Genomic DNA, 13045 nt, shown 5'->3' on the forward strand with positions numbered 1-13045 from the left:
AGTTATCTAATTCCTTTGTTGATTGGTAATTGGAGAAATTGCTAATTGGTTTGGAGTGCACTAAAGCTAGTCTTTCCTTGGGAGTTGGCTAGGACTTGTGGCTCAAGTCAATTCATCCACTTGACTTTCCTTTATTAGCAAGGGTTAACTAAGTGGTAGCAATGAACAATTCTCATCACAATTGAGAAGGATAACTAGGATAGAACTTCTAGTTCTCATACCTTACCAAGAGCCTTTTATAGTTGTTAGTTTATTTTCATTGCCATTTACTTTCATGTTTCTTATCCAAAACCCCAAAACACATCACAACCAATAACAAGACACTTTATTGTAATTCCTAGGGAGAACGACCCGAGGTTTGAATACTTCGGTTTATAAAATTAGGGGTTTGTTACTTGTGACAAACAATCTTTTGTATGAAAGGATTTTTGATTGGTTTAGAAACTATACTTGCAACGAGAATTCATTTGTGAAATTCTAAACCGTGAAAAATCCAATCGTCAGTGGCACGCCAGTTATACTGGCCAGAAGAGAGGAAGGAGATTTTGCTGAAGGCATGGCACGCTAGTTCTGGGCGTGCCACACTAGTTCAAGTTTTTAGAGATGAAGAAGGGAGAACTCACAATGGGCGTGTGATGTGTAGGACTAAGAGCATAGGTTGGGAATTTCATACTAAAAGTAGGATTGACGTTGCAAGTATAGTCTAAACCCAACAATTGGGCATCAATCAAATGTTAAATTCAATACCAAATAACTGAGATTAAGAGTAATTTCAACCTCAAGTCCTTCTTCCCATGGAATGCAATTGAAGTGTCATATGCTTTCGGTTGTGGAGACAAAAGGGGTTTTAAAATCAAGAAATGAAAGATTAAAAGAACTTAGCAACAAAGGAACTAAGGAATGATCAAAATTGTAATTAATACAATCAAAAAGAAAATAAGGTCAAAACTAGTAAAAATGCAAAAAAAGAGCCTTTGACTTGGGAAATGAGAATCCAAGGAATCCTATCATGGTCATAACCACAACTATGATAATTATGATGAGTCAATCTCGCTTAGTTAACCCCTAACATCGAGGAGTAAGTCAAGCAACTATAATTGACCTTAGCCATGAGTCCTAATCAACTTACCAAACTAGTTGATAAAAGGCTAGCTTTAATGGAAACAAGAGTCAACTAACTCCACAAGAATTATCACTAAATGTTGGATATTATGACTCTAGTATCCAAGGAACTCAAACCCCAAGCCAAGGTGGAAAAATCTACTAAAAAACTGGAGTTGGCATTTCACAAACACCTTGTGTGCATAAAACCAAAACATGAGAAATTGCAAGGAAAAATGGAAAACTATAACCATCTATCAACAATATCAACAAAAGACAAGCAATCAAACATAAAGGAAGCATAAAACATAAAATTCATTAATCAAAACTTCAAGAAACTCAAAATTGGAAATATGAACAAAGTAACTTGAACCAAAAGAAATGAAAGCAAAAGCACTATAATTAAAGATGAAATTGAGAGTACTTACAAATAAGATGAGCAAAATCAAAGATCAAGGCTTCTATAAAATGCTACAATTAACCCTAGTTAAAAACCCTAAGAGAGTTCTCCCTAATCTACACTACTCCTACTCCTACTATGTAAAACTATGGAAAATTATGTCTAAGTCATCATGCCTTCATATGTGTTGATACACCCTTCATATAGCACTTCAATTCAGCCTTCAAGCCTTCCAAAATGGGCCAAAAGCCCTCAGAAATCACGCAGCACGTGTTTAATTAATGAAATCACGTGCAGGGTCCTGTGCATACGCACACTTGGCTGAATATTCTTCCGTGCGTACGCACACATTCTAATTCCTTCTTGTGCGCACGCACGCTTGCTTGTGCGCACGCACACATGAATGTGTGTGCTTTTTCTTATTTTCTTCATGTTTTCTCTCCCTTGTACATGCTTTCTTCCAGTTTTGCCTGGCCAATCTTGCCTCAATGAACTGAAATCACTCAACAAATAAGTAATGGCATCGAATGGCATGAAAGTGGAATTAAATTGCTCAATTTAAGCATAAAATTGCATGTTTTCACATTTATGATCAAATTAGGGGCAAAACACAAAAGTATGCTATTTTGGTGAATAAGTGTGAGTTTGTATGATGAAATCCACCCAAATCAAGCCAAAATATCTCATCAAATATGCACTCATCAGTGTGCCACTTGAGTTCGAAGGCGTGGCACGCCAGGCTAGCTGCACAAAGGGAGCATGCCACTTGGAAGCCAGGCGTGGCACGCCAAGCCAAGCTGAGTAGCTGGGCATGACACGCCGCTTACACGCCAGGCACATGTCTCAAATTAATTTGTTTTTTTTCTTTAGTTTACAATTGTAACTTTCTTTTCCTTAATGTAATTTTTATTTCTAGTAATAGGAGTAGTATAAATACCCCTATAGAGTATGGAAAAGGGGATTGGCTAGTTAGAGGAATTAGTTTAGCTTTTACTTTTACACTTCACTTTATCTTCTTCCATCTCCTGTACTTTTCTCTAAGCTATGAGTACCTAAACTCCCTCTCATTGGGAGAGGGAGCTCTGTTGTACTTAATGGATTAATGATAGTGAATTTTTTCTTCTCTTTATCTCTCTTTAATTTGCTAGAAGGAATTTCATTTCTCAAGTCTACCATTCAATCATCTTGGAAAAGAGGTTGAATGCAAATTGGCTTTCATGGGTGATGATCAGAATTTCTATCGGTAAAGAAATTCACAAATATAACCGCATTGTAAGTATAGTTTCTAAACCAACAGAAAATTCTTTCGTACAAACGTTTGGTTGTCACAAGTAACAAAACCCAATAAATTTATAAACCGAAGTATTTAAACCTCGGGTCGTCTTCTCAAGGAATTGCAGGGAAGTATGATTTATTATTGGTTATGGAAAACAATATTTTTGGGTTTTTGAAATAAGGAGCAAGTAGTTTGAATGACAAGAAAAATAAATTAATAATAATAAAATCTCTTGGCAAGGTATGAGAATTGGAAATCCTATCCTAGTTATCCTTTATTAGGTGTGATGAAAATTGTTTATTGCTCCCACTTAGTCAACCTCTAACTATGAAGGTAAGTCAAGTGGATAAATAAATATGAATCTCAAGTCCTAGTCAACTCCTGTGGAAAGACTAGCTTTAGAGGTATCCAAATTAATTAGCAACTCCCAATTTCAATCACTGCTTTATTTCGACAACTCAAGCATTACCAATTACTCAACCAAAGCCAAGAATATAGAAAGCTAAATAAAAATCATATAACTGAAATACCTCAATTTGTATTAAAGAGAAAATCAATCTAAACATAAAGAGTTCATAAACCAAGTTGAGAAAAGGAACATTGAACCTGTCATTGAAGAAGATGAAATCCTAATCCTAATAGAAAACCTAATCTTAATCCTAAGAGAGAGAGGAGAGAGCCTCTCTCTCTAAAAACTACATCTAAACCTAAAATTGTGTGTATGATCTGATCTGTTGAGTCTCTGCATGTTCCCTAACTTTAATCTGTGGTTCTGGGCCAAAAACTAGGTCAAAACGTGGCCCGAAATCGTTTTCAGCGTATTATGTAATTTCTGCAGATCGCGCATATCACGCATACGCGTCGGTCACGCGCACGCGTGATTCAGCGTTTTTCCTTGCCATGCGTGTGCGTCATCCACGCGTTTGCGTCACTCGTGTAGCTTCCAATCCACGCGTTCGCATCAAGCACGCGAGCGCGTCACTGCGATTTCCTCCATTTCACGCGGTCGCATAAGCCATGCGTCCGCGTCGCTTCTCGCTGGTCATCTCCTTAATTTCTTGTGTTTCTTCCATTTTTGCAAGCTTCCTCTCCATTCTCTAAGCTATTTCTGCCCTATGAAGTCTGAAACACTTAACGCACAGATCACGGCATCGAATGGTATAAAAGAAAAATTAAAATACACAATTTAAAGCTTTAGGAAGCAAGTTTTCAATCATAGAATAATTTTGGGAAGGAATTGTAATATCATGCAATTCATATGAATAAGTGAGTAAAAAGCTGATAAAAACTACTCAATTTAGCACAAGATAAATCATAAAATAGTGGTTTATCAATAGGAACCTTGGAAAAGGAAAAATGAAACCATGCTTGAAATTCCTTCTCACACTTGAGTAGATCTGGGTTTTGGGATTAGATATGGTGACATGAAATTCACCCACTATTTGGATCTTTGAGGATGTGTGGTATAATCAGGGACCAAGCTTATCTCTCTTCATGAGCAATTAGACCAAGGAATTGACTAATTATCAAGATTTGAGAGATTGAATCACCAAGGAATTGGGGTTCAATCAATCATTATTGCCAAGGGTCAATGAGTTGCATGATTGAAGATGAGATGATCTAGATTTGATCCAAAGAGAGCACATCTCCTGATCCCAATGAATTTTCCCTATTCTTATCTTCCCTATTCTTTATAGATTTCTTTAATTTTTTCTATTACCCATTCTCCATTTACAATTCAATCATTTATGTTTCAGCACTTTACATTCTTGCCATTTACATTTCTGTACTTTATTATTTCCTTTTATCTTGAAGTCATTTATAATTCTGCCATTTAGAACTCTGCATTCAACAATTCCTATTGATTAGCTTGACTAATTCACCGATTAACTAAAGTTGCTCAATCAATCAATCTTTGTGGGATTTGACCTCACACTATTGTGAGTTATTACTTGACGACAATTTGGTATACTTGCCAAGGACGGATTCATTATAATCATTATAGTGAAATTATTGTCAACCCAAACCATGGAGGAACAAGATACGTAATCAAGCAACCCCGAGACGTAACTTCTAACGTTCCCAAACCCTGTGATTCGCATTACCTATGAACTCTATTTGTCTATGACAATCCGTTAGTGTGTTCGTATACACCAATCATCAGTATTAAGTTAGCCAGACCTAATACCATGAGAAATGCAACAATCGACTAATAGCATTAATCAATAGACAGACATGCATCTAAAACTCAAACTCTTGTCATTAGGACAAGTCCTATTACATGACAGACACTCAGAGTATGCAGTGAAGCACAGTCAGTCCATTCCCAAGGCTCTAATAGGAATGAACTGCTTTGATACCATAATGTAACGACCTAAATTCCAGTATGTCATGATCGTACCAAAAGTAAGGCATTACTGACCGAATTTCCTTTATTAACTATTTAATATTGAGCCTTTAATTCGATATCCCGTTTCAGTTTTAAAAAAATACTAGAAAATTTTATTTTTATTAATTAAAATCACATATCAAAGATCTTCGAATAATAATAATCACATAATTATTAATCATAATAAGTTCTATACAAATAAATTAAATATAAAACTCGAATACAATACCTATCCCTATGGATAAAAAAGAAACTAAAGCAACAAGAGCGAGGGAACTCTATAAAAGCGACAAGAATCATGAGTAAATCTACTAATCGTCCGCAGCTTCATATCGAGTTTTCGAACCTGTGTCACTGAAAGGGTGAAAGATTTTGGGGTGAGAACAAACCATACGTTCTTAGTAGGGAATGGGAGTGCCGTAAAAGTAATGAATATAATGCAAATCATTAACTTACTTAATAAAACTATTTTGTTAAACCTCTGGAAATACTTTTTAATTTTACTTTATATCATTAATTACCTTCTTCAAATTTCTGAACTTAAAACAAATTTCAATCACAAACCAGTTCTTAGTCACCTCAATATAAAAACTAATAGTACAAGAAACATATCAACACACAAACAAATATCAATAAGACAAATAGCACAATCACAGAGAAACAAGATAAGCAAACATAATCAAATGCAAATGCGCAAACAAGGATGATGCATGTCTAGTCCTATCGCAGGTAATGAGCTCATTTGTCGGTTTCGACCCGCACCCGACGCAATCCGACTCACAAGTCAGAAAAGGCATTCCAACGGCATAATCTCTGCAAGTTTCTGCTTCTTGTAGGCGCTGATTCTCCAGGTAAAGTATGCCGAACATGACCTCTGCAAGTACTTGCAGGCATTGATTTTCCAGCTAAAGCATGTGCAGCTTTCTCCTAGAAGCCATTCCACACACACGGGTATCCTCGCACAATCATTCACACATAAAGCTCACGGCTTAACAGCACCTTAACTATTTACTTTTTGTCACCCTCTCGTGACTGTCACCCTCTCGTGACCCTTTAATCATGTCATAATCACACGTGCCTATTCTCTTTTCTCTTTCTTTCTTTTTCTCAACAAACCGAACTCATATCGTAACTTAAAACAAAATCTCTCCTTAAAAGATCGGATTTAAATCATTATATTATTCTTAATAAATCGAATTGAAAATAGAATAAATCTTCTCTTAACTAAATAAATCTCAAATAGTTTAACTTTTCAAAACTAAATCTTTTAAAATAGCATTTCAAATAAAGTCCCAAATTTTATAAAAATTTCGGCACTTTACCTAAAACTCGAGCTTAGCCACCCTTACAGGTTCTGAGAAGAAAATAAAAGGATAAACAAGACAAGAATTGAAATTGAATAAAAAAGATACATTAAAATTGAAATAAAAATAAAAAGGATAGATTGAAATTGAGTACAAAGAGAATCACTCTACCTTCTACCCAATTTCTTGACGCAACAAGAAAGGGACTCCTCAACTTAACTTGTCAATGCCATAGTTTGGGAATTGAATTGAAGGGACTCCTCAACCTTCTACCCAATTCCCCGATGCAACAAGAGAGGGACTCCTCAACCTCAATTGTCCACACTATGGTTTCATTATGAAACAAAAAAAGGGGTTTTGAAACCTCTAAAAATTCTATTCTACTACTACAATAGCTAAGGAGGTATTATAACCTCTTATTAGGTTAAAACAAAGAAAAACCCTAAAACCCATAAACATAAGACCCAATCTAGTAATTAAATAAACAAAATCAAAATACATTAAATTAAAATATTCTAAAAATATAAACTAATATCTTCTAAATAACACTTGAACTCTTCATATCACGAACATTTGAAGCACGTATCATTTCAAATGATACAGAAATAAAAGGATAAACAAGACAAGAATTGAAATTAAATAAAAAAGATACATTGAAATTGAAATAAAAATAAAAAGGGATAGATTGAAATTTAGTACAAAGAGAATCACTCTACTTTCTACCCAATTTCTTGACACAACAAGAAAGTGACTCCTCAACCTAACTTGCCAATGCCATAGGTTGGAAATTGAATCGAAGGGACTCCTCAACCTTCTACTCAATTCTCCGATATAACAAGAGAGGGACTCCTCAACCTCAATTGTCCACACCATGGTTTCATCACAAAACCAAAAAGGGATTTTGAAACCTCTAAAAATTTTATTCTACGACTACAATAACTAAGGAGGTATTTATAACCTCTTATTAGGCTAAAACAAAGGAAAACCCTAAAGCCCATAAACATAAGACCCAATCTAGTAATTAAATAAACAAAATCAAAATACATTAAATTAAAATATTCTAAAAATGTAAACTAATATCTTTTAAATAATACTTGAACTCTTCATATCACGAATATTTGTAGCACGTATCATTCTCCTTCTCTTCAAAAACGATTCGTCCTCGAATCTTGTAGGTGAAAATATAGTATATGAAAAGTACAATAATTACAAGGAAGATAATTTACTTTTTTTGTTTATATTTCTCTTTTTTTTTCTCCTTTTTTTTGCACGGTATGCTTTTTTTTTATTTTTTTCAAACAATAAAATAAACAATGATGACAAAACAATAATGAAACACAAAAAAAGGGGTTTTGAAACCTCTAAAAATTCTAGTCTACGACTACAATAGCTAAGGAGGTATTTATAACCTCTTATTAGGTTAAAACAAAGAAAAACCCTAAAGCCCATAAACATAAGACCCAATCTAGTAATTAAATAAACAAAATCAAAATACATTAAATTAAAATATTCTAAAAATATAAACTAATATCTTCTAAATAACACTTGAACTCTTCATATCACGAACATTTGAAGTACGTATCAGGTTCCGTCTTTCTCAACAATTATCAAACAGACGTTTCTCAATCAATCAGACATTCACAATTTAACAAATCAATCATACTCCACAATTCCCATGTAATCCATCAATCCAACTCCAATCTCATCAATTCATGATTATTTTTTGCATATCATAGAATCCTTTCCAAAATTCAACTCAATCAACTAATAATCCCAAAAATCAGCCTTCCGTAGTTCTAGTTATTTTAAAGTCATTTACTCTTTAGTAAAGTTACTATTTTTTTAAAGTTAGATTTCAAGAAAAAATTCAATAATTAAACTTCAATCTTTTAACAGTTCTCAAACTTAATTCTGTAAGACCCCAAATTTTGAAAAATTATTGATAAATTATTTATGATTTATTATATTTAATTAAGATTACATTTTTAGAGATTTTCGTATACAAGTAGAGTAATTCTTATTTATAATTTAGAGTTTTTATAATTGAAAAATAATAAATATTTTATATGTCTTAATTTTAATATCTAGATTTTTAATTTTATTTTATAAATAAAAGAGAGTTAATTTACTTATCTCTAACTTTATTAAATTAGTATTTGAATGGAAATAATTTAATAAATTATAATTGGAAGGTATTTTAAAGATAAAGATTTTATATTTAATTTGATTTTTAATTATTATTTTATTTTCTAATTATTTTATGAAATTACACTACTAACCCTACTTTTAATGAAAACACCTAAACTACTCCACACCACCCGCAAACCCTAACACCTTACCCCACTCACCCTCAGCACACATGAACAAAACACTCACCCACTCACTGCAACAGAAAAGAAAGAAGAAAAGGGAGAAAGAAAAGATAGAGGAGGCAGAAGCAGGGGAAGAACAGAAGAGAGGGAAAGGAACAAAGAAGTGGGAGATGCGTCACGGCTAGGGGGCCTCGCTGCCGTTGCTGCCATGCCATCGAGAGACCAGAAGAGAGGGAGATAGAGCGCGGCCCAAAGAGAGAGGGGGAGTGGCCACCGTCGCATCCTCGCCACCAGCTTCGTCGGATCTTGCTATCGAACCCGTCCTTGCCGCTGCCGTTGGAATCACGAACAGGAGAGGGAGAAGAAGATGTGAGCCATGGTCGAAGGGGAGGAGGTGCCGTGTCTGGTAACTGCCGTCGCGTCGCCGCTGTCATCCTCACCTCGCCGCTATCATTCTCATCGCAGGGTCAGTCGCTGTCATTTATGGCAGAGCCAGAGAGAGAGCTCGGGAGCAGAAGAGAAAGAGAGATCTGGGGTTGAGCTGGGGTCCAACCACCGCGCCCAGCATCTGTTCGCATCGCCTTCGCCGGAGCTGCCATCACCGTGACCTTATTGCTTCGGGTCAACCATATCTCTGCCTCTGATGTACCTTGTCATGCCATATTCGTTAGAACTGTTGCGGTTGGAGCTTGTTATTAGAGAAAGCAATTTACTGCCACCATCTTTTAGTCTAGCCAGCCTCATCCCCTTTGTTCCAGTTCCAGTGCCAATTTCTGTTTCTTAAGCCTGTAACGCTTTCTTCCTTACTCTTTTATCATTTTTTCATCCGTTATACTCTGTCCTAATTTATGGTAGCATATGGTTTTATTCTAGTTGTCAATTTATCTCTTGAGTAATCACAATTGGTATTGAGATCGTTGCTGTTGCTACTACTAGAGTTGTGGGTGATGCATCTGCCGTTCCGGTTGTGTTGGAGTGACTACTGCTGCCACAAATTGGGGATAAAGGAAATTGTTACATTAAATAATACGATTGCAACATCGAGGTAGGGGCCTTTCTGAAAATTATACTTTATAAATTAGAATTATTATATATGGATACTGATGTAAGAAAATGTATATTTGGTGATTGTATAAGTCTTATGTATTGTTTGGTTGTCTTGAATAAATACGAATGTTTGTTTGACTGGATTATTGTTCGGTTTTGTGAGATGGAATGTTTTTGAAGTTGTTTCTTTTAAAGACTTGAAATCGAGTTTAATCCGTTGATTGATTTGAGTTGAGTTCATTTTCTTGAAAATATGAAAATGGAATACACTTTGGATTCAGCCTGTTTGCTTTAATTGATTTAGTTTTGAAACCTGTTAAAGTGGGTTGCGGATTGGTTTGGTTGGGACTCGAAAACGGTGGCAGAGTCCAAGTTTTAGGGGAGATGCTGCCGAAATTTCTATAAAATTCCAGTCTTTTATTATCTTTACTTGGATCAATTATGAAAACGATGAAGCTATGTTTTGAAAAGAATTATTGAAAAGAGAATTATGACTTCTCCTTGTTTCCTAAGAAAACTATTATGTCTTTGGGTGCAAGTCATTCTAAGGAGATTTATGCTTTAAGGCTGTTTTAAAGGTAAAAAGGGTTTATGTTTTTGAATTTAACTTAAAGATTTCCACTTGGAGGAGTTTTAGTGACTTTGAAAGAATTTGGGTTTCTTTTCACCAATCTCATTTTTTTGACATTTTAGATAAGTTTTAAAGTATCCTTTGAATTCTAGTTTGGCAAAACAAAAATTGATTTCTGAGCTGTTGGAAATGCTTCAGATTTTATCAACAGGTTGAAACTGGTTTTGGTTCAAGTGAACGAGATGGTTTGAAAATGTGGTTGGAATAAGTGATTACATGACTCGGCTTGGCTTAGATTCTATTTTTATTACTCAAATCAAGAATTTAAGGCTTTACCGATTTTAAACAAATTTGAGAAAATGAGTTATGTTATTCTCCCCTAAAGTCTTGAGACTTGGCTGAGGAATTTTATTACTGATTCCTATATTAGGATGAATGATTTTGAATCCTTCAAAGGATATTTTAATTTGGCCTGGTTTTGGAATTTTTGGAAAGATGATGCTGAGGGTGACTTTGTTTTAGAAAATAGGAATTTACGTTTGAGGAAAAGTGGCTTATGAGCCTGAAAAGATTTGTGAAATGGGAATTTTAAAGCCAAGGCTGGGAATAATTGATTTTGAATTCAAAGTAAAGTGAACTGGGAAAAAGTGATTTATGGCTTGAATGATGATTTTATGAGTTTGATGATGTTGAATGGTGGAAGTGTTGTTATGTTATGAGCAGAAATGGCTGTATATAATAATGAATTATGGCTGATTATGGAATATGTTATGAGCCGGATGGCTGAGTATGAATATGGATGATTTTTGAGTTGATAAAGTGATTGTTACACTTCTAACTATCTGAGATACGAGTTTCCCTGGGTAAAAGCAGTGGCTAGCCACCACATGCTCCAGGTTGAGACTCGATACTCTGCTGACCCTATGTCGTAGGTGTTGTCGGACACTGTGAAAGTTTTGGATGAGCTCTCCCCCGTGGATAAACACCAGTGTGGGTGTTGTGTGATTATGATTATGATTGTGAATAACTCGAGTTGGGGATGCACGACAGATGGACAGTCTAATGGTTAGCTACCTGGACTTGTCGGGTTGGCTTTATAACTGACATATAAGACTCATCAGTCACTAGGACAGGCCTTCATCATATGCATCTATGTGACATTGTTAGGGTGTGCATATTGTACTTGGTTTGCCTATGTGATTAATTGTGTTTAACTGCTAATTGTTCTACTTGATGTAACTACTTGTTTGTGCTTGAGCTTTCCTACTTGTGTTTGTGATAGAAACTCTGTTGGATTGTGATCGATCGGTTAGGGATTAAATTGTTTAGGCCTAGGGCCATGACTGAATTTGAGATGGGTCGAAGGCCGTGTTTGGTTTGTGTTTTTGGCTTAGAAAAGTATGAAAAACTAAACTGGTTCAGCATAGACTTAATAAACCTATGCTTGGAGCAGGTTGGTTGGTACGCAAAATCGTGATCTCACATACTTTCTTCACAACTCCGCGTAGCTGACCAGCAAGTGCACTGGGTCGTCCAAGTAATACATTACGTGAGTAAGGGTCGATCCCACGGAGATTGTCGGCTTGAAGCAAGCTATGGTCATCTTGTAAATCTCAGTCAGGCAGATTCAAATGGTTATGGGATTTTGATAATTAAAAGACAGATAAGACATAAAATAGGATAGAGATACTTATGTAATTCATTGGTAGGAATTTCAGATAAGCATATGGAGATGTTTGTTCCTTTTGAATCCCTGCTTTCCTACTGCTTTTATCCAGTCATGCGTACTCCTTTCCATGGCAAGCTGTATTGCTTGGAAGAGTGCTAGGAGGAGTTTCAGTAACCTTTTACTCAGCTGACCCACTTGTGCCTCTAAATTTCTAATGGAGGATCTTGTTTCATTCATGAAACTTAGTATGGTCTTAGATAGATCAGAGACTATGGTTGCTAAGCCAGAACGACTCTGCTCAGAGTTCTCTGTCTGTTGTTGAGAAGATGATGGAAAAGGCTTGGTATTGCTAAACCTATTTCTTCCATCATTATTTTTGTTGAAGCCTTGTTGAGGCTTCTGTTGGTCCTTCCATGAGAGATTTGGATGATTTCTCCATGAAGGCTTATAGGTGTTTCAATAGGGTTCTCCCATGTAATTCACCTCTTCCATTGCAGGGTTCTCAGGATCATAAGCTTCTTCTTCAGAAGATGCTTCTTTATTACTGCTGGATGCAGCTTGCAATCTAGTCAGATTCTGAGAAATCATATTAACTTTCTGAGTCAATAATTTGTTCTGAGCCAATATGGCATTCAGAGTATCAATCTCAAGAACTCATTTCTTCTGAGTTGTCCCATTGTTCACAGGATTTCTTTTAGAAGTGTACATGAACTGGTTATTTACAACCATTTCAATGAGTTCCTGGGCTTTTGAAGGCGTTTTCTTCAGATGAATAGATCCGCCTGCAGAATGGTCTAATGACATCTTGGATAACTCAGACAGACCATCATAGAAGATACCTATGATGCTCCATTCTGAAAGCATGTCAAAAGGACACCTTCTGATCAATTGCTTGTATCTTTCCCAAGCTTCATAGAGTGATTCACCTTTCTTCTGTTTGAAGGTTTGAACTTCCACTCCCAAGCTAAATTCTTTT

This window comes from Arachis hypogaea, chromosome 3 (genome assembly GCF_003086295.3).
Source record: "Arachis hypogaea cultivar Tifrunner chromosome 3, arahy.Tifrunner.gnm2.J5K5, whole genome shotgun sequence".
NCBI classification, from domain to species: domain Eukaryota; kingdom Viridiplantae; phylum Streptophyta; class Magnoliopsida; order Fabales; family Fabaceae; genus Arachis; species Arachis hypogaea.